Source organism: Canis lupus, chromosome 5 (assembly GCF_048164855.1).
Source record: "Canis lupus baileyi chromosome 5, mCanLup2.hap1, whole genome shotgun sequence".
NCBI classification, from domain to species: domain Eukaryota; kingdom Metazoa; phylum Chordata; class Mammalia; order Carnivora; family Canidae; genus Canis; species Canis lupus.
In genome coordinates, this window is record NC_132842.1 from 68,664,945 (window position 1) to 68,689,504 (window position 24,560).

The window sequence follows — 24,560 nt, forward strand, 5'->3', positions numbered from 1 at the left end:
GTCTTCCAAATGCAGGATGTAGGGTTTGCCTCTCACTAGTTGTTAAACCTCTGGCAAATCACTTAACCTCTTTGTGCTTCAGTTTCCTTATCTGTAAAATGGGAATTTTCATAATGGCATCTATCTAATAGCATTTGTGTGAGGAATGCCTAGGAAAGTTTGTAAAGGACTTGGCCCATGCCTGGCAGGAGGTTAATAATCATTCGCTATTATTATTTTTACTAGTAGGTATGAGACTTTAGGGAAAGTAATAGTACTCAGCATATGGCAAGTGATCAATATATGTTGGCTCTTGTTAGAAATTTGGGGAATTCTATATTTTAGGTTTTTTTTTTTTTTTTTTTTAGATTTTATTTATTCATGAGAGAGAGAGAGATAGGGAGAGAGAGAGAGAGAGGCAGAAACACAGGCAGAGGGAGAAGCAGGCTCCATGCAGGAAGCCCGGTGTGGGACTCAATCCCGGGACCCAAGGATCACACTCTGGGCTGAAGGCAGGCGCTAAACTGCTGAGCCACCCAGGGATCCCTATATTTTAGTTTTAAAGGCCCAGTTCCTCCTCACGTTCAAAGTGAAACATGTTCCAATTTATTCATTGTTGACAACTCAAGTGATTGTGCTCAGTGATCATAATAGTGACCTGTATACCACTCCTTGCTATTGAAGTCTTACAACAGCCCCATGAGGCTGGCATTATTACCTCCAACTTCCAAGGAGGAAATGGGGACTTACACAGATGAAGTGACCTGCTCAAGATCACATGGTAAGCGTCAAGCTGGAATTTAAACTGCTGGCCGTGATTCCAAAGGCTTCTTCTGGGCCCCATAGTGCATAGGGAAAAGATCACGGTTGGAGTAGAGTGGGGGTTGAGTAGAGAGAGAGACAGTGTGCCAGACATTTGAAAGAGTGTCAGGGTCTGAAGCTGGAAAGGAAGATTTGCCAGGCAAAGGATGGCAGCTTCAGGATATCTGCAGGAAGACTGTGGTGAGATAAACACCATTAGGACACAAGAGGGCGCCCCACACCCTAAATCCAGCCTGATATTGGTTGATGGTTTCCCTTTGCTTTTTTTTCTAATTAAAGCCTGGCATTTTAGGGAAGAGGAAAATTAAGGCCCTAAGAGGCCAAGTGCCCTGCCCAATGTTATATAGAAATAATCAACAGAGCCTGGACCAGCTCCCATTTCGCTGCTTCACCATCCACCAAGATTTTTTCTGTGCACAGTTGTCTGCAAGACCCCCTCTGTGCTGGGCCAACACCAGGCATCTAAGGATGCACAGGTGAATCAAACTGGTCCCTGTCCCCAGGACCTGATCTCCAATTTTTCCAGAGCGAATTTCCTTTTAGTAAATTAGTAATGCTTCCTATTAGTAAAATATTCTTGAACCCATACTTCCAACATATGTGTATCTATTTACCTATAAATGCTATACATATATGTAGTACCTATGTAATTACATAAAAAACTAACTTCTATTGAACACTTAAAATGCACTACTACCAGGTCCTTCTCTCAGTGCTCTATGCATATTTATTCACTTAACCCTCACAAAACTCTCTGAGCAAGAGTCTAATACTATCCCATATCACAAAAGAAGAAACTAAAGGTACAGAGGTTAAGTAACATAAAACCGTATGGTTAAAAAGCAGGCAGTCTAGCTTCAGAATAAAATGAGATTGAAAAATAGAAATATAAGTTTTAACATTTTTCCTAAACCCCCAGGAGTCATCTTGTGCGCACCTCTTTGAAGGCCAGTGCTTGAGGGGCCCCCAGACCTGTGTGGGCCAGTACAATGTGACCAGTACTTTGAGAAAGGGAAGTGCAGGAGGCTATGGAACCCAGAGGCAGCAGCTTATCTAGCCTGGGAGGTCAGGGAGGGCTTCTGGAGAAAGTGATAGCTAAGCTAAATCTTAAAAGATATGTAGTAGTTCCCCTGGAGGAAAGAAATTTGGGGAAAGTGTTTCTGGGTGAAGGAGCAGTGCGTGCAAAGGCCCAGGGTCAAGAGTGTATGGTGTTCCGGGAGCTCCAAGTAGTTTAGGATAGCTAGACACAGAGTGCCCAGGGGGTGGATTTCTCCTCCCAGTGTTGTTATGAGGCTCAAATAAGACCATAGGTATGGCCACGCCTTTGTGTTTTTGCTGAGGGAATAAGCAATCAGTCTGCTGCCTCCTGGGCAGCATCCCAGCTTTTTGGTCCTCAGCTGCCAATTCCTCTATAACCCAGATGGCAAATGGGGCCTCTCTGCCCCCTTGAAGATCTGATTGAATTGGCCTGGACCCCATTCCACAGTTGTCACAGCCCTCTCTCCTTCCCCATGCCCTCTATGAATTTCCAACTTTATTTCCTCGGAGCTACAGCTTCTGTGACCTCAACCCCTACGCCTCCTGCCTCATGTGGATTTCCATCTTAAAACAAAAAGTCCAATTAAGCCAAGCATTTCATGGATTTAGTAAATTTACTAAGGATTTGGAGACCTTGAGATCACATCACATACCACACAGCCACCTGCCATCTCCCAATTTTCTCATTCAGAGGCTCATCCAGAGCTTTCCCAAAGCCTGTGTTCCCAAAATCACCAGCTAATCCTCCCAACACATGCAGCACTCCCACCTCCCACCAGAATCTGGGTTCAGTCTCATGTGCCCACATTTACCCACTATCTCCCTGCCAGGCTGGTTTGTTTTTCCTATCCCCAACTCCAACATGCATGCACCCACTCCAGCTAAACCCAGGTTGCCCTAACCTGCTCCCCAGCCAAGCCCAGAAGCCATCCTTTCTTTCATCTTCCCTGGGTCACAAGGAAAAGTCCCCTCTGCAGAGTAGCCAGGCCAGTCCACAGTAGCCAGGGAGGTGGTGGTGGGAGACAGGCTCCAGGAAGACCAACAGCAACACTGGGGGATGAGGGAGCAGCCAGCCAGAGGAAGGTGGCCAGATTAGCAGAAAGTTCAGGCAGAGTGACCCCAAAAGAGTTCCAACCCCCAAAGTTTTGGGACAGTGGCACCAGAGAAAGGAGAAAAGTGGGATTCTTGGGGAGGCCCCCAGCTTCTGGCCAAGCACAGCTGGTGTGATACTATGTGCTTGTATGTTTTGGGGGAACCACTCAAGCCAGGGCCCCACCCAGGCACTGGCACACTGGCAGGCCAAGGAAGCCCCCAGAATATACACATACTGGGTTATCTGGGGACTGTGCTCCTGGAGGCTGCCATGGAGCATAAGGCCTGTCTCCCAATCTAGCACCAAGACCTGGAGACTGCCCGGGCTCTGGAAGCAGCAGCAGGCAGTGTCTCCAGCCCCGCTGTGACCAGATACAGCACCTCAAGGCTAGGCAGCTCACTGACAGCTCCTCAAGCCACCCTGGGCAGGGCCAGGCTCAGGGCCACAGTGCCCACAGCTTCAGCTCCCGTAGGCTGGGCAGCCCCGAGATGCAGTGGGCCCTAGGCTACGTCTGCCCGCCCATACCGCAGCTACTGGGGCCTGGAGAGCTGCCAGAGGAAGAAACTAGAGGCACCCTGGGAGCATAGAGCCTCCAAGTATTGCCAAGCAGGGAGAGTTGGCAAAGGGTGAGGAAGATCTTGGCGATGTTCCGCGTCTCCAGCTGCAGTGCCTCGCCTTTGGCAGTCAGGGTTTGCAAGACTGAAAAGGCGAGAGAAGCCAGCTTCCAAAACTCCTTATCTGAGACTGCAGAAAGCTCCAAGCTGGTCAGCAGGGACAACTCTACCCGGGAAGAAGGAGAGGGGAACTGCAGTCTCAAGGTATGCAGATTCTCTGAGCCATAGAAGTTCAAGGCCAGGCTGAGCACCATGTGAGTACCCAGCAGGTTTAGGGTGATCAGTGTGAGCAGAGGAGCCAACCAGCCCTGGCCTGGGGCTGCCAGTGGATTCCTGCCAACTCTGACATCTCCAGCCCTTTAGACCCTGGAATATCTGGCCCCCCAGACAAATCAGCTGGTTTCCCTGAAGCAACAGCTCCCAGAGAGAAAGTGGCTAGGGACCGGGTACTCACCCTTTTATTGTACAGATCCAGGGCCTGCAGTCCTGACACAGCCCCTGTTCCATTTGTGCACAGCACGGCACTCCACAGTCGGTTGCCACTCAGGTACAGTCTCTGAAGCCTGGGTGTGGCAGCCAAGAACCTGGTCAGACCCTGTTAAACCTGGTTAAACCACTGTTAAGACCCAACTCTTCAGGCTGTAGCAGGAAACTAAGGCCTCCAGAGCTATGTGCCCCTTGGAGTGCATCCTAAATTCAGTTCCTACAGCTCAAAATGGGCAGGTACCCCAGCCATGTTGGTGTTTATCACAGTCAGGGTGTCCAGTCTCTGCAGTCCCAGCCCTACCACCACAGGCTGCCTCCCTCATGATCCAGACATGGAGTCCCCAGCTGGAGGCCCTGAAGGGCCCCAGGACTGGCCACCTTCAGCCAGGTGGTGAATGACAGGTCCAACATGCCCAGCGTCCAGGCATCACCAGAGAAGCAGCTAAGCCCCAGGTCTAGGACGATGTTGGCCAGCTCCCCCACATTCTGAAAGCAACTATACTTGACAGCCAGCTGCATGACTGGAAGAAAACTGAACACCCCAGCTCCCATTTAGGCAGGGGCCTAGGAAAGCAATGTACTGAGGAAGCTCAGGTTGCCCAAGCTGTTGGGGGTGGAAAGAGGTAATAGGCTCAGGGGCCAGTGAAAACACTGCTAGCAAGCCCAAGCCCCTGAGAGCTCCTGGCTGAAGCTGAGTGAGACGCAGACTCAGCCCCAGGACCTGAACTCAGCAAAGTAGCAGAAGGCATCGGGGACAGGACAGAAGTGGAACCAGTGAGACAGAGCCCCTCCACACTCTGTGGCACAGCCTCCAAGGCCTGCATCAGGTTGGTCACCGAGGAGGCCGCTGCAAGGAGGGGCGGCTAGGAGCAGCCCAGCCTGCACACAGAAGAAGAGATAAGAGTGCTCACCCATCTCAACACCAAGCCTGGTCGGCACAGAGGCAGAATCAGGACCTCACTCTCTGCCCTCTTCCCTTTACTGGAGGGGATCCCAGACCCCATCCCCTCCCTCCACACACACTCATTCAGTAGTCACAGTCCTGACAGGATGCACAGCCCCCAGGGTACCCATGAGGCTCTGGAAGGAGGGCCAGAGGGCCACAACGCTTCCAAACTTTACAATCGCTGGAAGGGTGGGACTAGCTTCGGAGATGCTTGGAGCCCAGGATCCAAGGGGCAGGGAGAGGCAGAAGTCCACTAGTGGGAGGAGGGACCCAGCTCTTGCTCTGCTGTGAACAAGCAAGCAGTGTTTCTGAGCACAGGATTTGGGGCTTAAGGTCTAGAATCTCACTCCACCATTGTCTTTCAGTGCAGGGCACGTAGCTCCGCAAGCTTTAGTTTCCTCCTCACCCCAAGTGTACTGTTACCTGCTTCACAGGATTTGCTGTAAATGACTTATGGGTGCAGAACAGAGTTTCTCTCCTCAACATTCCCTTATGCTACTTCCTCTCCTTTCTTTAGTAGAAAGTCTTGAGTAAGTCAGGGTTTTTAAAATGCAGATATTTTATAAGCAAGGTAATACATCAAAATGATGCCTTCATGAACATCTTGTAATGCTCCACGTGGAAGATTCCAAAAAGCCCAAGATTTATTCAAGAAGACTATAGGGGTCCGTTCCTGCCCTTCCAGTCTGGGGCTAGGAAGAAGGGTCTTCTAGGCTTTGATCTTGACATGCCCTACCAGGATGGAGTCAGGACTCCAGGGGAAAGCAGAAAGAAAAAATGATGCTTTATGATGATCTCAAACAATGCAATAAACTATTCAATAGAATTCAATCTGATCATGATTTTTAAAAAATAATAAACTCAGAGAGAAGAAAGATGCCTGACTTTACCCCAAGTCTACAATACATATAAATCTTTTTTTTTTAAGATTTTATTTATTATTCATGAGAGACACAGAGAGAGAGAGAGAGAGAGAGAGAGAGAGAGAGAGGCAGAGATACAGGCAGAGGGAGAAGCAGGCTCCATGCAGGGAGCCCGACGCAGGACTCGATCCCGGGTCTCTGAGCCGAAGCTGTTGGAGGTAGAAAGGTAGATGCTCAACCACCAAGCCACCCAGGCGTCCCTACAATACATATAATTCTTTTTTTTTTTTAATACATATAATTCTTAATGGCGAACCATTTATTGCATTCAATTTAAAGCCAGGAACGAGGGATGCAGGCCTTAGCCAATAGAATAAGAAAAAGAACAGAAATTAAAATTATAAGTATTTTATTTATTTATTTTTTTAGTGTTTTTTTAAAATATTTTATTTATTTATTCGTAGACACACAGAGAGAGGCAGAGACACAGGCAGAGTCCGAGAGGGAGAAGCAGGCTCCATGCAGGGAGCCCAACGTGGGACTCGATCCCAGGTCTCCAGGATCACACCCCAGGCTGCAGGCGGCGCCAAACCGCTGAGCCACCGGGGCTGCCCAAAATTATAAGTATTTTAAAAAACAGAAGGGTCATCATTTATAAGATGCTGTGACTGCCTACATAGGCATTCCAAGAACTTCTAGAAACAAACTTAAAACTAAAGAGTGTTTAGCAAAGGTGCTGGATACTAGATACTTAAATAAAAACAATAACTACAAAAACCTTTCTTATACACCAGTGCACCACTGAGAGTCTCAACAGAAAACAGCACATTCAAATCACATTTTTTCTAAGGGTTTGTGTGTAAAGAGACTAATCACAAGCCTGTTAGCGGGGCTTAAGGGTACCACAAGGGACCCGGAACTGGCAAACACAGGAGCTGTCCTCATGCCTAGAACTGAAGGTGATTGCATTTCATCAGATCTAAGATGCTCATTTTTTCCCCATATTTTTTAACACCTTTGAGACAGAGCTGTGTCCTACAATTAATGACACCTTGCTATTGCTGGTAACCAGGCAGCATTCATAATATGATCACTGTTGCCTGTGCATATGCATACTTGGTCATAGCTGTTCATATTATTAGCACTTCAGCTGAGTTATGGATATTGTTGATACTACCCATTTTTATTTGGTTGTGCTTTACAATGTCTTTAAAAATATTACACTGTAATTCCACATTGAAATGAAACGTTATTGTATGTGCAAGAAGAGCATGGAAAGAGAGCAAAAGGGGCGCATATTCTCTGTTGGAGAAGTAACATGAGAGGAACTCAGAGGAGGACTATAAATATGAAGGCGTTTGAGGAATACCATAATCAATCAATTTCTTATATTTTAATTTTTTGTGTGTGCAAAAGTTATGCAAGGTAAAAATCTATGTCTAAATACGTACAAAATAGCTCTAAGTTATAAGTGATGAGAAATCATTGTGTCATCATGTAACTGGATCATTTTCCTTAATGGTATGTAAAATAATGGTTTGTTCTACAACTGATTCTTAGAGTCAATCAAATGCAGTAATTTAACTGTTTTAAACTAATTTTTCTCTTCTTTCCTCTCCACCATTATTTTTTAATAGTGTATTGGTGGTGGTGAATTTTACAATGTATTGCTCAGATTGTAGAATTTTGAAATAAGATAGTAGTCATCAGAGGAGGCACCCTATCCCACAGCACATGGACTGGCAGCTGGATATAATTACTCCAAGATTTAGGTTGATTCCTTGGGGATGAGAAAATACATTATCAATTGTTCAAAAGATGATTGGTTGTAGTATAGTTTTTGGAAGCTTTATTTTGAAGTGTAAGTATTGGGTAAAGGGGTTATGTCAATGGGCAAGCCAAGAGGTAGACAGAGTGAGCGTTTGTTATTCATTTAGCATCCAAATTCCCTTCCTTTATGCCTGTAAGTAACTATGTCCACCTTGCCTCTAGTGGTTAAATGCTACCGGTTGGGGTCTACTGCTCTAGGATCCTGAAAACATTACTGAAATCAGGTGTCCATGTCAACTGCAGCTTCCTACAACTATTCTAGTCTTACAAAGAACAATCACAATAGAGTTTTTCAAAGATGACAGTATTAATGCTCACTAATGCTTTCAGAGAGGGATTGTCTTCTGGGCCCATTCTGGGGATACAGTTAGTGAGTGGGGAACATAGTGCATATGGCAATGTACTCAATAATTCAACCTCCCCTCTTCTATTGTATACCAAGGAATTCAAGGCATCTTAACCTGGTTTATTAGATCACTGGTTAGTCCAAGATCCAGTCAACCAACAAAGTGAACAAATTACAACACGTCTGGTTACTCAAACTAGTCTATTGAAATAAAAACCTCTGGTAAATGCATCCATAGCAATACATTCAGTATAATCTAAAATCATGTTGCATTCCAGGCCTGCTTCTCAGATCTATTCTTCTCCTTCCCCCGCTCTGCTCCACATCACTGGCATGCCAACGCCTGCAAGGTATATTTTCTGACTCTCTGGCAGTAAGAGGTTGGAGGGCAGGAGAAGAGGTAGAGATGTTTTCTCCTCCTTCTCTGTTGGTGGCATCTTCAACATCAGTTATGATTCTTCTTCCATAGTCCCAACTTCCACTGGTTGGAAGGCCTGTGCATATGCATAGTTCCAGCTTCCACTGGTTGACTCTGGGACCCGGGTTCCAGTAACACTACCTCTTCCCCTTCTTCCTGTCTCTGCAAGAAATTTGAGATTCTTCAATCACAGTCATAAAACACTCTTAGCTTTTAGGTGGACAATTGAGCTGAGTAGTTAGGATAGGAGCTTAAAGTCTCTGTGCCCCTCATACTGACCTATGGCATGGCTGCTCAGCCTCTAGAGCTTTGCTTTCAATAGACACTTCATTCCAGGTGACCGAAACTTTTCATTCAATTGACTGCTTCACCTGACTGCTTCACCATTGCATGTCTGATCTGTCAGAGTCCTAAGATTTAAAGTTGAGGTTTCACTGCTCTTGGTCCCACTTGCTGCTGCTGGGGCTACCTTGCCCTGTTGATCCCTCAGAAGTTAGATGCTGGAGCTGCTGCCCCTTCTGCCCCATTAAAAAAGGGATTCTGACTTAGTTTCCCTTTGTTATGGTTACCAGGAGATTGATTTGCTTTAGACTAATTCCCCACCTAGGAGCTGAGGGGGCCAGCATTTGATGGAAAACTCTGGAATCCTTTCCTTCCTCAGTCGTTCAGGGATCTCAAGAGACTTGAGACTTGCCTGAGCTGGAAAGGCACTCTGGGTTCATGAGGATCAAGCAAAGAGCAGGTGATAGAGCTGGGATCAGAACCCAGAATCATGATCAGGTCAGGGGAAGGTGATGGGACAGAGGGAGTATTGGTGGCAGCAAGAGGCCTCCACTCCTGAACATGGGAAATGAAGTGAGACTCTCAGAGCCCAGATGACCCCTCCCACCATCCTCCTGGCCCACTGTACCCCACACACATTCAGAAAACAGAGGTCTCACCATCTCCTCCTTGGGATGTGATGTGAGGAGTTTATGGAGGGATGCTGAAGTCAGACCAGTTCTCATGTTGTAGTCCTGCCAGAGTTGTCCAGAGAACTGCTCTGGGAAGAAGGAGAATGGAGATACCAGGTTGGAAAAGAAATGAAGTGGAATAACAAAATAAAATATAATATATAAAATAAAAAGAAACAGATGCCTTTGCTTTGGGCAGGGGTCACTTTCTGGTGGTGCTTTCTCTCTCCGTCCATCTATCTTTCTCGCCTCCATGCCCAGTACATCCTTTCCCCCCTACTTTCTGTCCATCCCCTGTCTCCACCTCCTCCTCCCGGCCAACCCCACAACCCTGCCTAGGCGCTCCTGTCCCCTCAGAGGACAGACTTCTGAGGCACCCAAGTGACGGTCTTCTCTGAGCTGTTAACTTGGCAACCAATATAATTTCGAATCATAACCAGTTCTTAGTGATTTCACTGCATAAGCAATTCAGGTAACATCATTGAAATTCTAAATAAAAAGAAAAGTTGTATGATAGACAGCTCTGCCATCACCAGATCAAATGGCTTTTACTTGCATGAGTTCACTTCGGTTCCTGTCCCAGCTTTAAATACTTTTCCCATAACCACAATTCTTACACTTTCCTATGTGCCAGGCATCCTGAGAGGCACATTAAACAATATCAGCCCAGAAATATTTTATTTCCCAGAATCCCCCCTTTTTTGGGTTACCTAGAATCCCTTTTGATAATAAAAATAACCAACATTTGTTGAGAATGTACTGTGCTAAACACGATGCTCTCATGACCCAGTTTGTGTATACTTTTCACTCATGTTCTCTAGGTGAAGAAATGTGGTCCAAGGAACTGCAGTGGCCTATCCAAGGCCTATCCTGACATGGTTAGTTTCCTCCTCTGGATAAAGGTAAGAATGTGGGGGTGGTTGGGTGGCTCAGTCAGCCTTCAGCTCAGGTCATGATCCTAGGGTCCTGGGATGGAGGTCCACATCAGGGTCCCTGCTCCGAGGAGAGTCTGCTTCTCTCCCCCTTCCTTACCTCCTCCCCGCCCCTCTCTTCTTTCTCTCTCCTTGCCCCTCCCCCATTCACACTTAAGCTCTCTCTCTCTTGTCCTCTCAAATAAATAAATAAAATCTTTTTCTTTTTTTCTTTTCTTTTCTTTTTTTTTTTAAGTGGCTCAGTGGTTGAGTGTCTGCCTTTGGCTCAGGTCATGATCCCAGGATCCTGGGATGGAGTCCTGCATCAAGCTCCCTGGGGGGAGCCTGCCTCTCCCTCTGACTATGTCTCTGCCTCTCTCTCCGTGTCTCTCATGAATAAATAAAATCTTTAAAAAAATGTGGCAATGGGGATGCCTGGGTGGCCTAGCAGTTGAACGCCTGCCTTTGGCTCAGGGCGTGATCCTGGAGTCCCAGGATCGAGTCCCACGTCAGGCTCCCTGCATGGAGCCTGCTTCTCCCTCTGCCTGTGTCTCTGCCTCTGTGTGTATGTGTGTGTCTCTCATGAATAAAGAAATAAAATATTTTTTAAAATGTGGCAATAATTTTAAAAAAGAGAGAGATGAGAATGTCCCAGTTACTACTTCCCATTTGGGTTTTCATGGACCGTTGGGGTTTGACTGTGAGTTCCTTTGTTGTCACTATCTTTGTGGCTTTGGTGTTTTCAGGTGTAATTCCCAGCAGCCCTGGGGAAGAATGGCCTTGTTTCCTGTTATTTCAGACATCACAAGGACAGACAGAGGGGTCAAAACAAGGGCTACAGAGGGAAGATAGATGCGTTGATACATAGAACAAATGGGAACCCAGCCAGAGTAGCTGGGGAGAACCTGAGGGGAAGAGCTCCCCATGGGCCCACAGCAGTGATAGCCCCTGTAGGGAGGGGAAGGAGGCCACCCCAGAGCAGCCTGGGCTACTCTTTTGTCTTAGTTGAGGCTCCTTTGGTGTTCAGGAACAGAAATCAAGTCAGACTTTCCCAGGCACAATTTTTTGGGAAGATGTGGAGGTATCTCATGGAATCCTAAATCAGCCATACCTGGGAAAGGACTGAAGCCAGGGAGTGGGGCAGTCAGGCACCTTCCAGTAGTTTCTCTCCCATCTCTGCTTCAACTTTCAATTCTCTCCTGAACAGCCATCTCTGCTTCGGTGCTTTCATGGCTGACAATGGCCAACCCATCCCAAAGGACCACCAGGCTGAGCTAAACCCAAGGCCAGCTTTGGAGGGTGCAGAAGCCCCATCCCTCCTTTCTCCAGTCATGTTTACCCATCCCAAACATTTCCACCACCCACCCTGTCTGCCTGAGGCCTCCCAGCTACTGATTTTGATACCTTCTCCCTGAGCCCACTTGCCCTACTCCTCCCACCAGATCTACTGCGAGAGCCCTGAGGGAAGAGAAGCCAGCATTTTCCTTCCTTGGAGACCACCGAGAAATCCCTCTCCATATGGCTCCCAGTCTGTGTTGTGAGCTTGTTGGGATGCTCTGCTTGGGGATGAATGGCTTTCTCCACAGCTCTGGGGAGAGAAGCAAACATTTCCTTGCTCAGGAGAGTAGCAAAGCAAACCATTGTTCCATTCCCAAAGAGAGCTTACAATTTGGGCTGTAAAGGGCCATTGGGTTCTAGTTTTTCAATGTTCCCTTTCCTTTGGGCCTGCAGATTTCATTATTTAGACAGTCTTCTTTGTTTTTTTTTTAATTTTTTATTTATTTATGATAGTCATACAGAGAGAGAGAGAGAGGCAGAGACACAGGCAGAGGGAGAAGCAGGCTCCATGCACCGGGAGCCCGACGTGGGATTCGATCCCGGGTCTCCAGGATTGCGCCCTGGGCCAAAGGCAGGCGCCAAACCGCTGCGCCACGCAGGGATCCCGACAGTCTTCTTTGTTGACGAAGTGTGCAAGCTTTGTTAGACAGTCACCCAATTTCCCACTTGTGTTCACAGCTATTGTAAGCCAGGCATGGGTACAGAGGCCAAGAGGGCAGAGTTTCTGCCCTTGAGAGGCTCATGGAGGTAACAAATCCATGAAAAAAGGAGTAACCCAGATGTTCTCTTGTTTCTCCTGTTTTCAGTCCACACTTCCTTTTAATGAGTAAGCAGCAACAATTCGAGCTCTCAATCTGCAAAGACTTTAGGAAATCTGGTCTCTTCCAGGTTCCCTTTTCCAAGGATCTTTGAGAATTCTCACATATTCCACTTATTCATTGTGGTTGTCACTTGTCACTGGACCCTGTGTCTGAACACTGGCAGGGCCTGCCCTCAGGAGAGCTGCCCTCCTCAGGCCCCAACTTCCCATACAACTTTGCCTAACATGGGACTATTCTCAGGGAAACTCCAAGCTCCCTCATCACCTCTGCTGTCTCTCCCTGGGTGATCTCATCCGGTCCCATGGCTTTTAAATACCATCTGTCATATTTGCCAATGACTTTACAAATCTGTTATCACCACCAGTGACTTTTCCCCTGAGCTCCAGACTCTTACATCCAACTATTTGTCACCTTTACTTGAAAGTCAACTAGGCAATTGGAACTCAATTTAAAAAAAACAAATTCCAAATTTCCTGACCTGCCATGCCTGCCCCAACTTGGTCCCCTCCAAGTGTCTCCATTTCAGGGACATCTCAGTACATAGTGTGACACCATCCACTTAGTTGCTGGACCTACAAATCTGAAAGTGCAGGTGCACCTCATTCTTCCCTTTGCTGACTCCCAGCAGCTAACTCTGTTGATGCCACCTCAGAACCTATTCTGCATCTGCCCACTTTTTTCCATCTCTTGTCTAAATGATGGCAATGGTATCCCGACTCCCTCTGCTTTCACTCCTGCCCTCTGCAACACATCTTCCACACAGCATCCAGAGTAAGCTTCTAAAATTATAAACCAGATCATATCACTCTCCTGATTAAGTCCTTTAATGGTGGGATGCCTGGGTGGCTCAGTGGCTGAGCGTCTGCCTTTGGCTCAGGGTATGATCCCTGGGTCCTGGGATCAAGTCCCACATCGGGCTCCTTGCATGGAGCCTGCTTCTCCTCCCTTTGCCTGTGTCTCTGCCTCTCTTTCTGTGTCTCTCATGAATAAATAAATAAAATCTTTTAAAAAAATCCTTCAATGACAAAAAAATCCTTAAACGGCTTCTCATCACATTTTTATAGAGATGGGGAGAGAGAACAGGGGAGGGGAAGAGGGAGAGGGAGAGAGAATCTTAAGCAGGCTCCATGCCCAGTGTGGACTCCAATGGACTCTTAGGACCCTGAGATCAGGACCTAAGCCAAAATCAAGAGTCAGACACTTAACTGACTGAGCCACCCAGGCACCCTTCTCATTACATTTAGAATAAAAACTCAGTTTCTTGCTCTGATGACAACGGCCTCCTGCCTGCCTCTCTGCCACCACTGAATACTGTCCAAACAGCTCCTGCTCTCCAAGTCTCCCCTCTCTCTTGTTCTCCCCTTCTCTCTTACAGCCACACTTCATCTTCTCTCTGTTCATCAGAAGGACCAGGCCTACCTCCACCAAAGGATCTTTGCAAAAGCCACTCTCTTTGTCTGGTGAGCTCTACCTCGCCTTTCAGAGCCTGTGTGTGTGTGCGTGTGTGTCTTCTTACTAATCATGAGTTAATCCTACAAAACGAATGGCTTTGCATATGCTTTACCACTTTTGGAAGTTTCTGCCTGAGACAAAACAATTCTCCTAGGCCATTAGGAGGTTCTGTTCTCCCATCATATTTTCTTAGCAGATCACATGCCTTTGAGCAAAACAGAGCAAAACACTTTGAAGTCTTTCCAATAATAATAAAAAAGAAGCCATAATTTGGGAAGAAGAAGAAGAAGAAGAAGCAGAAGCCACAGCAGCAGCTGGAGGAGGAAGAAGAAATAGACTAAGACCAAATCATTATGTGAGGTTAAAAAGGATCATATTGAAATAATAAAAGCTATATTACTAGAGTAACAAAACATACAAACCATGGCTTTTAGAAAGATAAGGAGAAGTTAATAGAAGCAAAATGGTAATTTTCAATTATTTGCCCTGCAAATGGTAGACTGCTATGTTCCAGTCACTGTCCTGAGTGGTAGGGAATAAGCAGTGAACAAAATATACAACACCTCTGAGCTGTGGAGCTCACTTCTAATGGATGAGAAAAGACAATTTTAAGTAAATATACAATATGTTTTGTAATAATGAGTTCTATGGAGAAAGATAAAGCAATCAAGGGAGTTGGGGAGAGAACCAGGGGAGGGTTGGGGTTGCAATTTTAAATAGCATGGTTCAGGAAGACCACCTCTAATGAGGTGACATTTGAACTGAAGCCTGAAGAATGAGAGAAAGATCCACACTGGTCTCTGGAGAAGAGCACTCAAGACAAAAGAAAGAGCAAATGCCCTAGTGTTGCAATGTATTTCTAACTTCCAAGGCTAAGTTAGAAAAGCTTTTGCCTTGTTCTCACTCTGCAGACACTCACCCTTGGAACCTAGCCACTCTGCTGTGAAAAAGCCCAGGCTACGAGTAGAGGCCATAGGTATTCCAAGTCACAGCCTCTTCTAATGTCCCAGCATCCAGTGCCAGACATGTGAGTGACAGGGCCTTCAGATGAGTCCAGCTGTCCTTGCTGATGCCGAGTGGAGCAGAGATGAGCTGTTCCTGCCAAGTGTTGCCCACGTGGCAGGTCTGCCAGCAAAATGAATGTGGTTGTTTGGGGTTGGTGCGTTATGCAGTGATAGAGAGCTAAAGCAGTAGGAAGTTGTGAAAGCATTTTGTATACCGGAAAGCCATCTACAGAAATGGATCATTAGTTGGTAGACATCCTGAGCTCATCTCATGACTCCAGCTACAAGTTTTTCTGAGCTGGCTGTCATCTCAGGCCAGGCTCTGACTCCTTGCAGCAGCAGGTAGCATTACCTGTGACACCTCACAACCATAATCTGGTTCCAGGCCTCCTCTACTCTCAAGCACCCTCCCCCTCTATCAGGCGCCCCCTTTGCAACCTCCCCACAGAACTCCTTCCACATACATTATCCAGCTATGTCTCTGTGCTTTTTCTCATACTTTTTTTTCTGGCTGAAAAACCTTTTTCTCCTTGGGCCGCAGGGACTTACTTCACTCAATCTTATCCAAGGCAGGACACCAAACCTTCCTGTGGGAGAGAACTTTTTCCCATTTCTCTATTGAGATCTGAGAATTGCTTGCTAAAAATATGCAGGACCCAATGCCCAATGCCTCTCAGCAGTGGATGGAGGAATGAGGTGGAAGGGAGCCACCACCACCCGCCAATGGAGAGGGAAGAGAGGAGAGAAATTGGAATAATCTGTGTGAGTTTGGGGCTGTGATTTTGAGTGATCAGATGGTCTCCAGCTCCCTGTAAAGTATACCCACCAACTTTTATTGGTTCCCAAGCACACCTCACTTACGTTCAAGGACAAGTCCTTTCCCACAGCAGCCCTGCCATTTTGCTGACCCTCAGCCCTCTCCACACTCCTGCTGAGCTGACCCATCCTTCAGAGCCTGATTTCCATAGCCGCTCCTGCCGGGCACAGCTGGTGTGGGCCATGCCTGCAGCCATGCTGCCAGAGGGCCTGGGCAATGGCACTGCCCCTGCTTCATTGCTAGGCACAGCACACACAGTAAGGGATCATTTGTTGGGAGAATAAGTAAAAACTACAACTGTACTTCGTGAAAGTCTTCCTAGATTTTGATCTGGTGCCTGGATCTTCCTCCCCATAACCTCCCAGGCCCAGCAGCACTCTGACCCCCTAGGTGATCTGTAGTAGCAGGAGGCTCCTTCCCTTTGTGTTACAGGGATAACTTGGGTACTCACAGTCCTTGTCAGCCTGCAGGGATGAAAGAGGCCTTGATATCACTTGGGACAAACATGTTGCTAGCTCAGTACTGCACCATCCTAACCCAGGTAACGGCTGGGCTCAGAATCATCACAAGCTCACTCTGCCCTTGGCATCTGTGGGAGTCCCAGAGTTGTCCCGTGCATGCTTCCACATGCTGCTCATGCTGCCTCCTCCGCTCTACCCTTGACATCACTCAGGCAGATGCTCGCCTGGCAGGGCTTACCTCTGAATGCCTCTTAAGATTCTGCTGGACTGCTGGTCAGTGCCTGTTCCCCTCATACTACTCTTGCCTTTTCACTCCTAGGATGATAGAGAAACGAGTCTCCTTCCGTCATGCCACTCCCTTAGCCAGGAATCCCTTACCTAAGTCCCAAGGTGGCACTTTTATTTAGACTGTTGTTTTGTTTTGTTTACATCTATGGATACACAGATGCTGGAGCCAGAGCCATGACCTATCCATGTCATTCAGACTCTGAGTTGAGGCTCATTCTTCATTTCAGTTTCCTTTGTGCATTCAGCTACTAGCTACCAAGGGCCTGTGTTTAAGTTATGGCAATAACTTGGCACATTAATTTTGTACTGCTGTTCAACAGATTACTGCAATCTTAGTGGTTTAACACAACATACACACATTCACAGTATTGGAGGTCAGAAGACTGCAATTGGTATGCAGACCCTTCTGGAGGCCATGAGGGAGAATCCATTTCCATGCCTTTTCCAGCTCTTAGAGGCCACCCATGTTCTTTGGCTCATGGCCCTATATCATTCCAACCTCTGCTTCTCTCATCACATGTCCTTCCCTGACTCTGACCCTCCTGGCTTCCTCTTACAGGGATCCTTATGATCACATTGGCTCTGCCTGGATAATCCAGAATAACCTCCCCCATCTCTAAATCAGCTGAATCACATCTGCAAAGTGCCTTTTGCCACATAAGAAAGGCAATATATTCTGAGATTTGGGGGATTAAAAACATGGGGAGATGTCATTCTGCCTACCACACTGGGTATCCAGTTGAATGGAGTCTATCTGACGGATGCATACTCCTTTCCTGTAATTTATCCTCTAGCACTCACCTTTCCCCTCCCAGTTTGCCAAATACACTTGTTCATACCTGAACCCTAATTGTGAGCCAAGTCCAAGTTCTTTTCTCAAGAGCCTCCTCTTCAGCCCCCCTGTAAATCAGAATAGACAGATTTCCCCTTCCTGGGGGGCCCATTCCATCCTTAGAGGTTAAGGCCTCTGGCTCTCCTGTTAGTGTCACAGAGAGAACTCAGATATTCCGGTGAGACTATTTGTGTGTGTGTGTGTGTGTTTTCTGGTGAGACTATTGAGTCCATGGTACACGTGCATATATCCACATATAATCCTGGGTGAATTTCCTATCACTTCCTCTTGCCTGTCCAGGCCACTCTCCACTCACCTCCACCCTGTTCTCTATACCAGGTGATTGGCCTCCACAAACCACATCAGTGAGCACTCTTGTCTTCTGGATTCCTGTCTGGTTCAGCCAATGGGAACTCCAGCCGGAGATGAGAGGGTGGAGAAGAGTGTGGGCAGGGTTTGCCTTCCCCTGACTGCCTCCCTGTGGGGTGGCCCAGGACTGCTATATTCTTCCCTGAAGGCCTTAGCTCCTGTTGGCCGCTGTGGGTTCAGGCAACTGTTCTTTTCCCCACAGGCATCCAGGCTGTAGAGATAGCCCCAGATTTCACACAATCTCTTGTGGGTTCCTCAAACTCTGCCCACCTTTTGTACAGACCCTTCATTAAACTTTTCTCAAATTATCCAAATTGAGTGTTTCGACTATTTTCTGATGGGATTCTGACTGTTATGTTCTCCAAAATGTAACTCAGACGTCTGCCAAGCTTCCTGGGCCTCAATGAATGATCTTGTGATATAATTTAGATCTGAGTGTTGGCAGCTCAGTAACTCCACACCTAGTCACTGAACAAATTCAGTTCCCTTATAACCTCCTAGAATTCTTGAGTCCCCAGGGATTGCTCACAACTGGTCACTCCTTACATTCCCTCCATGCCTCCTCTGCTCATGCTATGGTCCTAGGCCCTTTATGGACAGAATGGAGTTTCTAATTCTGTTGGGATCCAAGCTCTTCCTGAGACCTCAGTACTTTTCTCTAAGCCACATTGAGGTGGTTTGGGTAGGCTGTGGATATGCAAGTCAAAGCCACGTGACTCTAAATCTGACTTAATATAGACATGTGCATGCATACCTTCTTTCCTGATCAACTATTTGCCAAAACCTCTCCTGTGCCAAGAGCTGGTTTACTGAGAAAATGGAGCCGTTGGGCAGGAATTGGGGGGGGGGGGGGCACAACCCCATCCCACATCCGTAAGAATAACCACTTCACCATTCATCTTCACCACCTTCCTCATCTCAGAAGATGTGTTTCTCTTTCTGTTCAAGGCTCATCCCTACATTTTTGCTCTTGGCCCCACGCCCTCCTGTCTGCTCTGACAGCTGTCTCTATCTAGCACAGGGAGCTAATTCCTCTTTCTACATCTTTGAACTCTCCTCTATGGAAATACTCTGGTTTGCCTGCAACTGTTCTCAATGTTTTCTTAGTGTGAAGAAGAGGAAGAAGGAGGAGGAGGAAGAGGGGGAGGCAACACCCTCTTTTGTTCTAGAGTTGGCTATTTCTGCCTCTCCTTCTCTTCTCCAAGTTACCCAAAAGAGCTACCTCACACTTCTAACTCCATATCCTCATTTCTCATCATCGACCCACTGCAGTTTCACTCCTGCCCTTCTGTAGTCAAGGAACTTCTTAGATGTCAAGCCCAATGGATACCTTTCATCCTCATCTTATAGGATTTCCCCACTGCATTTAACTATATGGACCCCAGAGTCTTCCATTTCCCCCCACCCCCACCAAAGGCGGGGTCCTCGTAGCAGAGACTTTGAACTTCCAGACACGGGTTTCTTTCCCTCTTCTTTTTTTTCACACCCTGCCCCCCCCCCCTTGTAACAGAGAACACAGCTGCCCTGCTCAAATCTACATCCCCCAGATTTCCTGCAGCTAAGCATGCCACTATGACTTGTTGTCACCCTGTAAGGAGGTAAGCAGAAGTGATGTGGCAATCTCCTGGCCTTACCCTTGGTGCTGTGGACCCAGAAATGGGAGCTGCATTTAAAGGATAAGAGCCTTAAGCCACCAACCTCGGTCCCAGATGACTCTTTGGAACAGAGCTGGCCCTGCCGGCCATGGACTATTCCCATCTGGACTTCTCACATGAGAAAAATAAATACATATCATTTATGTTATTGTACTTTGGGATGTTATTATAGTAGCTTAACCTGTACCCGAAGTAACAGTGTTGACTCAGGAGCAGTCAGTCTGTAGGCCTTTTAAACCCTACCTCAACCCCAACCTAATTTAGATCCTCTTACACTTTCTTGTAGCATCCTGTACTTACCTTCAAAGCACGTATCACAACTTGCAATTAAATAATTATTTGGGTAATGTAGTGTTCACTATTGACTGCTTCCCCCACAGCTATCTACCCTCCCTCCCTTTTATCTCACAGAATCCTGATGTGATTTAGGAATTCATAGCTTCCTCATTCTAATTCCTGCTCCATGAAAAGATGAGTGTAAGCCCATAGATTGTCTCTCCTAGATTTTGAAGTTAGAAATAAATAATAAGCCACTTATCAAAAGGGTCTAAGATGGAAAATTCACAGTGTAGAGGGAGCCAGTGGGGTTGTAGCGGATCATGTGCAAACCAAAGCTAGGAATGAGAGTGACAGGCAGGTAATAAAGAAGCAGGTACATGAGGTGCAGGCAGACTGTGCTCATGATGACCTGTGCATCATGTCTGCTGAGGATCTGCAGCCACCTGGATTCAGGATTATGTCCCAGTTCCAGTCTCTGTTCTTGGTCTTCACAGAAAGCATCTACAATTACCCCTAAAATATACTCTTTCCCTGGGCTAAAAAGAGTGCACACTTGTTTCTCAGAATCAAGCAGGCCTGTATAAAGCAGTAACTTTGGCCAAATTTATTTAACAAATATTTTTGAACACCTACTATGTTCTAGGCACTGCTGTTATGCACTTGAGTACTTAGGGAGAACAAGGTGGGCTGCCTAAAACATCTCTCTGAGAAGCAAAGTCAACTACAGTCCTCTACCTGCTTTTAATTCTTCAATGGTTTCTAATTGTCTTCAGAATAAAGCCCTCAGTCCTTGTGGTTTTACAGGCATCCTTACGTGAAACAGCCTCTGTCTGTCGTTTGAATCTCCATTCTGTTACTTTACCTGTCCCTCCACTGCCACCAGATCAGGTCCCCCAGGGTGCCAGCCTCTCTCATACATGCAAGTTTTTGCACATATTCTTCCATGTACCTGAGTGTGGTAAGCAAAGACATGAGGCAAGGATGAGGATGGTGACGAGGTACCACCACCTGAGCACTTGTATGTACTTTATATGTATCCTTCTTAACCTTCATCATGATGTACATTCTGTTGTCCTCATTTTACAGATGTGGAAACTGAGGCTTCAGGAGCTTAGTTACTTGCTTCAGATCATTTAAGAAAGGGCAGAGCCAACATTTGAATCCAAGTCTTTTTGACTCCAAAGGATACGCTGTCTAGGCCAGCAGTCATCTCTTTGCCACTCTTTCGAGCTCAGCTTCTGGAGGCAGACAGGCTTGGGTTTGGATTCAGGGTTCTGCTGCTTCCTGAGTGGTTGGCCTTGAGCAAGTCACTCAATCTCACTGAGCCTCAGTTTCCTCATCTGGAAAATGAGGTTGGCAATAGAACCTACCTCAGAAAGTTACTGCAACATTAAAATGAAAGAATGCGTGTAAGGCACTTGGAGTCACGCCTGGCCCAGAGCATTCGGTGAAGGCAGATACCATTTCCTTATCATCATTATTACCATCTTCACCGAGACAAGTAGCTCTCTCCTTAGCCCTGTCCAGGTTAGAGCTCTGCGTCTTGTCACAGACACAGCCTAAGAGCTGCTTCTTTGCTGGGCCTCCTGGGGCCAGGCCTGCATGGATCTGTGGAAGGAAGCTTGGGCCACAGAGGAATGGACTGTAATTGATCCCAGTTAGAGGTGGACAGGGCCTGTCCTCCTCAGCTGGGGCCTCAGGAAGCAGGGCGCTGCCTGATTTATGTCCCTGCTGCACAGAGGATGACCTGGTGACCTCTCTACGTGTTCTAGCATCAGACAAGGCCATAAAACGGAATTGGTGTTGCGCGTTTGTTCCTATCAGGTCCGACTTGTACGCTGTTGCATCCACCTTAGGTCAATCCTCTGCAGGGCCCTCCCTACAAAAGGTTAGTGTGTGTGGCCACTCTGTGCGGCCAGGCCACTGGGAGTTCAGGGACAGTGTATAGAAGGGAAATCACAGTCTTATATACTTTCACGGCTTCCATGACCATCTCCAGTGAAATATGCTCAATCCATATCCTGAACCTACAGCTCCCCGCAGCCTCAGACTCAGATGTCAGTGGCCCACTGAATACCTCTTCTTGGACGTCCACAGGCCCCACTCTGAACTCATTGTGTTCACCTCTCTGTTGACTCTTCTCCTCTCCTGGATGGCACCACACCTGGGCCAAGGAGGCTGCTTATTCCCTCGTCTGGTGTAGCATCTTTGTACAGACTTCTTTATAGCTCTGACCGCTGTTTTGTGATGAGAACAACTTATTGCAGGCGTCACCATTATGTTTCACTCTGTCCCCTCCAATAGACTGTGAAGTCCTAGAGGCAAGAGACCACAACTCAGTCATCTCTGCACCCCCAGGACCTAGCATAGAGGCAGATCAGAGAACAAGCCACAAACTTTTGATGACTGAAGGAGGAAATGGATGGATAGGTAGATGGATGGCTGAATGAAGGAGCATAGAAGGGTATCTTTCAAGACAGTTTTCAAATAAAGAACAAGACTTCTTAAGAGGGACCCCAAATTTCCACTGGGAAGAGTGAAGTTAGATATTAGCATCTTCGAGCCAGATTAACCTTATTAATTGCATACTCTGAGCTATACTCGGAGCTCTTCCATGTACAAATGACAGAGACCCAGAGAAGTTAACTTCCCAAAGGTGAACAGCGATTTAGTGACAAAACCCCTGAACCAGCCCCCAAACCTCCTGCCTCTACTGTCTGCAGCTTCTTCCTTTCTTTCTGCATGCTGAGCTTAAGTGAGCTCTTTACAAACTCCAGAGCTTGGCTTCCAGAAATGCACTATAGAAGGTAAGGGTCTTGGGGTGCCTGGATGGTGCAGTTGGTTAAGCATCTGACTCTTGGTTTCTGCTCAGGTCCTGATCCCAGTGTTGTGAGATCAAGCTCAGGTCTTCCAGACTACCTACAAGGTTTTATTAACAACAACATGATCTATAGCAGAAAAATTGAAATGAGCTTCTCAGAAGTCGCAGTTCTGAGGCTAAGACTATATGACAGTGTGGCCCTTATCTTCACTGAGCCTCAGTTTCCTTACCTGCAAAATGCGAATAAGAATGGCATCTGTCCTGTTATAATGTATGTTTTTCACTTTAGGCTCTTGCAGTAGATTGTATTATTATTCCCAACTATTTGCTGCACTCTCAGTAAGAAGATCATCCATCTCTGCCCATACCAATGAGACTTGCGGTGCTTCTCTGTGGGGGGGAACTATACCTCACTGCCCCCCGGGTGTCAGCCTAGGCCATTCGCTTCTTTTGGCCAATGGAACATGAATAGATGGGACAGAGACCACATCCCAGCGGAAGCTTTAAGAGTCATTGCAAGATTCAGCTATGGCATTTTTCCTTCTGTCTCTGGACTGATATAGGGGCCGCTCCTTCAGTCTGAGACACAGAATGTGAACACATATAGAACAGAACCTCAAATGACCTGCAGCTGTCATGTAGCATAAATAAGAAATAAACTTTTGTTATTGTCAGCCGTTGAGATCACGGGGTGGTTTCTGCTGTGTAGCCTAGCAAATGCTGACTAATAACCTTTCACTTCTAATAGAGACAGACTCATTTGGGACATCTTAAAACAGATAGGCTTTGTGGTAATGATAACCACAGAATGCACCAAATCCCAGGTAGTTCCGGAGCCAGTATTAGTAGTCAGATGAGCTGCTGTAGTGAGAGACTCCAAGACAAAAGTCTTAATAAGGTACACATTTACTTCTCTTTTGAAACAGAAGATGTAAGTGGCTGGTCCAGGGTGGTTAGGCAGCTCAGCTCTGTTAGGCTGCCCAAAGATCCAGGCTCCTTCCAACCTACTGCCCCTGCTACCTTCCAGGGTGCTCTCCTCATCTGCACCATCCACATTCCCACCTGCAGCAAGGAGGAGGGAGAGAGCAGGGATGACCAGGGCTCCTTTTAAGGGTGTACAGAGAAACTGCCCACAGCACTTCTGCTCACAGGCCACTGACCAGACCTTCTTTATATGGCCATAGCTGTGTAATATAGGGTGCAGCTGTATTTCACAGACAGTTTCTGACCAGGTGACCATGAGCCTTAATGAAGCACAAAGGGGACTTTCTATTAGTAAAAAAAAAAACGGGGGGGGGGGGATACAATATAGTGGTGTTTGGAGCTAGCTTACATAAGCTCATGAGAGCCAATCACATGTATTGCCCCCCCAATTCCATGTTGGTTGGCATGACTTGAAATTGGCCTTAGTGGGAATAATTATACCACAGGAATTGGCAGACACTACAAATCTGGACTTCCCTTTCACTACTCCAGTCTGCCAGAGAGCCCGCTGTTAGACCTTTGCCAGCACGGAGGGTAGCAGGTCCTGATAGACAATTAGCACCCTCAGCCACAGTTGAGCTACTTTTTCTTGGTGTCTCTGTTGTATTCTCTCCCTCCTGAGCAGCTTCCTCACCTTCTGCTCCACAAGAAGTCCTCCTTGGTTCAAATTTGTGAGTGCAGCTCATCTTTCTTACCTCTTTCTTGCTGTAGATTGACTGCCCTGGGCCAGACGCCGACAGTGGGGCTCCTCAGCTATGTCCAGGGGTAGAAAGGCTGGATGGGCATCATGCCCAAAGCTGTCCTCAGAGGAGTTGTGGGCAGAACTGACCCCAGAGGCAGACACTGTGTGCAGCTGAGGAGGGAAAGTTCTTTCCCTGTCCTTATCACAGAGTTTAAGTTGTAGGAGACCATCCTTGTGTAGTTCATCGAATATTCCTTTTTATTGTGGTAAAATACACATAACATAAAATTTACTTTCTTAAACCATTTTTAAGTGTACTGTGTAGTGATAGCAAATACGTTTGCAATGCTGTGGAACATTATCATGCATCTCCACATCTCTGATATTCCTTTTGTACCTCTCTGATTAGATGGCCCGGTTCGGAGAAAGAGGCCCTTGCTGAGATGGCAGGGAGGCAT

At 46.9% G+C, this 24,560-nt stretch overlaps 1 long non-coding RNA gene and 1 pseudogene across 4 annotated transcripts in view; both read right to left on the reverse strand.

Moving 5' to 3' along the window:
* Positions 1–2,791: 2,791 nt before the first annotated feature.
* LOC140634491 (toll-like receptor 12) lies at positions 2,792–3,800 on the reverse strand (annotated as a pseudogene).
* A 4,316-nt stretch (positions 3,801–8,116) lies between these two features.
* LOC140634003 (uncharacterized) overlaps positions 8,117–24,560 on the reverse strand; it is a 43,586-nt gene continuing 27,142 nt past the window's right edge. Inside the window, exons 3-6 of one of the 4 annotated variants that reach the window (XR_012031572.1) lie at positions 21,693–21,930; positions 20,478–20,564; positions 9,377–9,477; positions 8,117–8,597 (exon numbers count right to left, since the gene is read on the reverse strand). This is a non-coding gene — a long non-coding RNA (uncharacterized lncRNA). The remainder of the gene's footprint in view (positions 8,598–9,376; positions 9,478–20,477; positions 20,565–21,692; positions 21,931–24,560) is intronic. The other 3 variants (XR_012031573.1, XR_012031570.1, XR_012031571.1) reach the window with 3 other exon arrangements.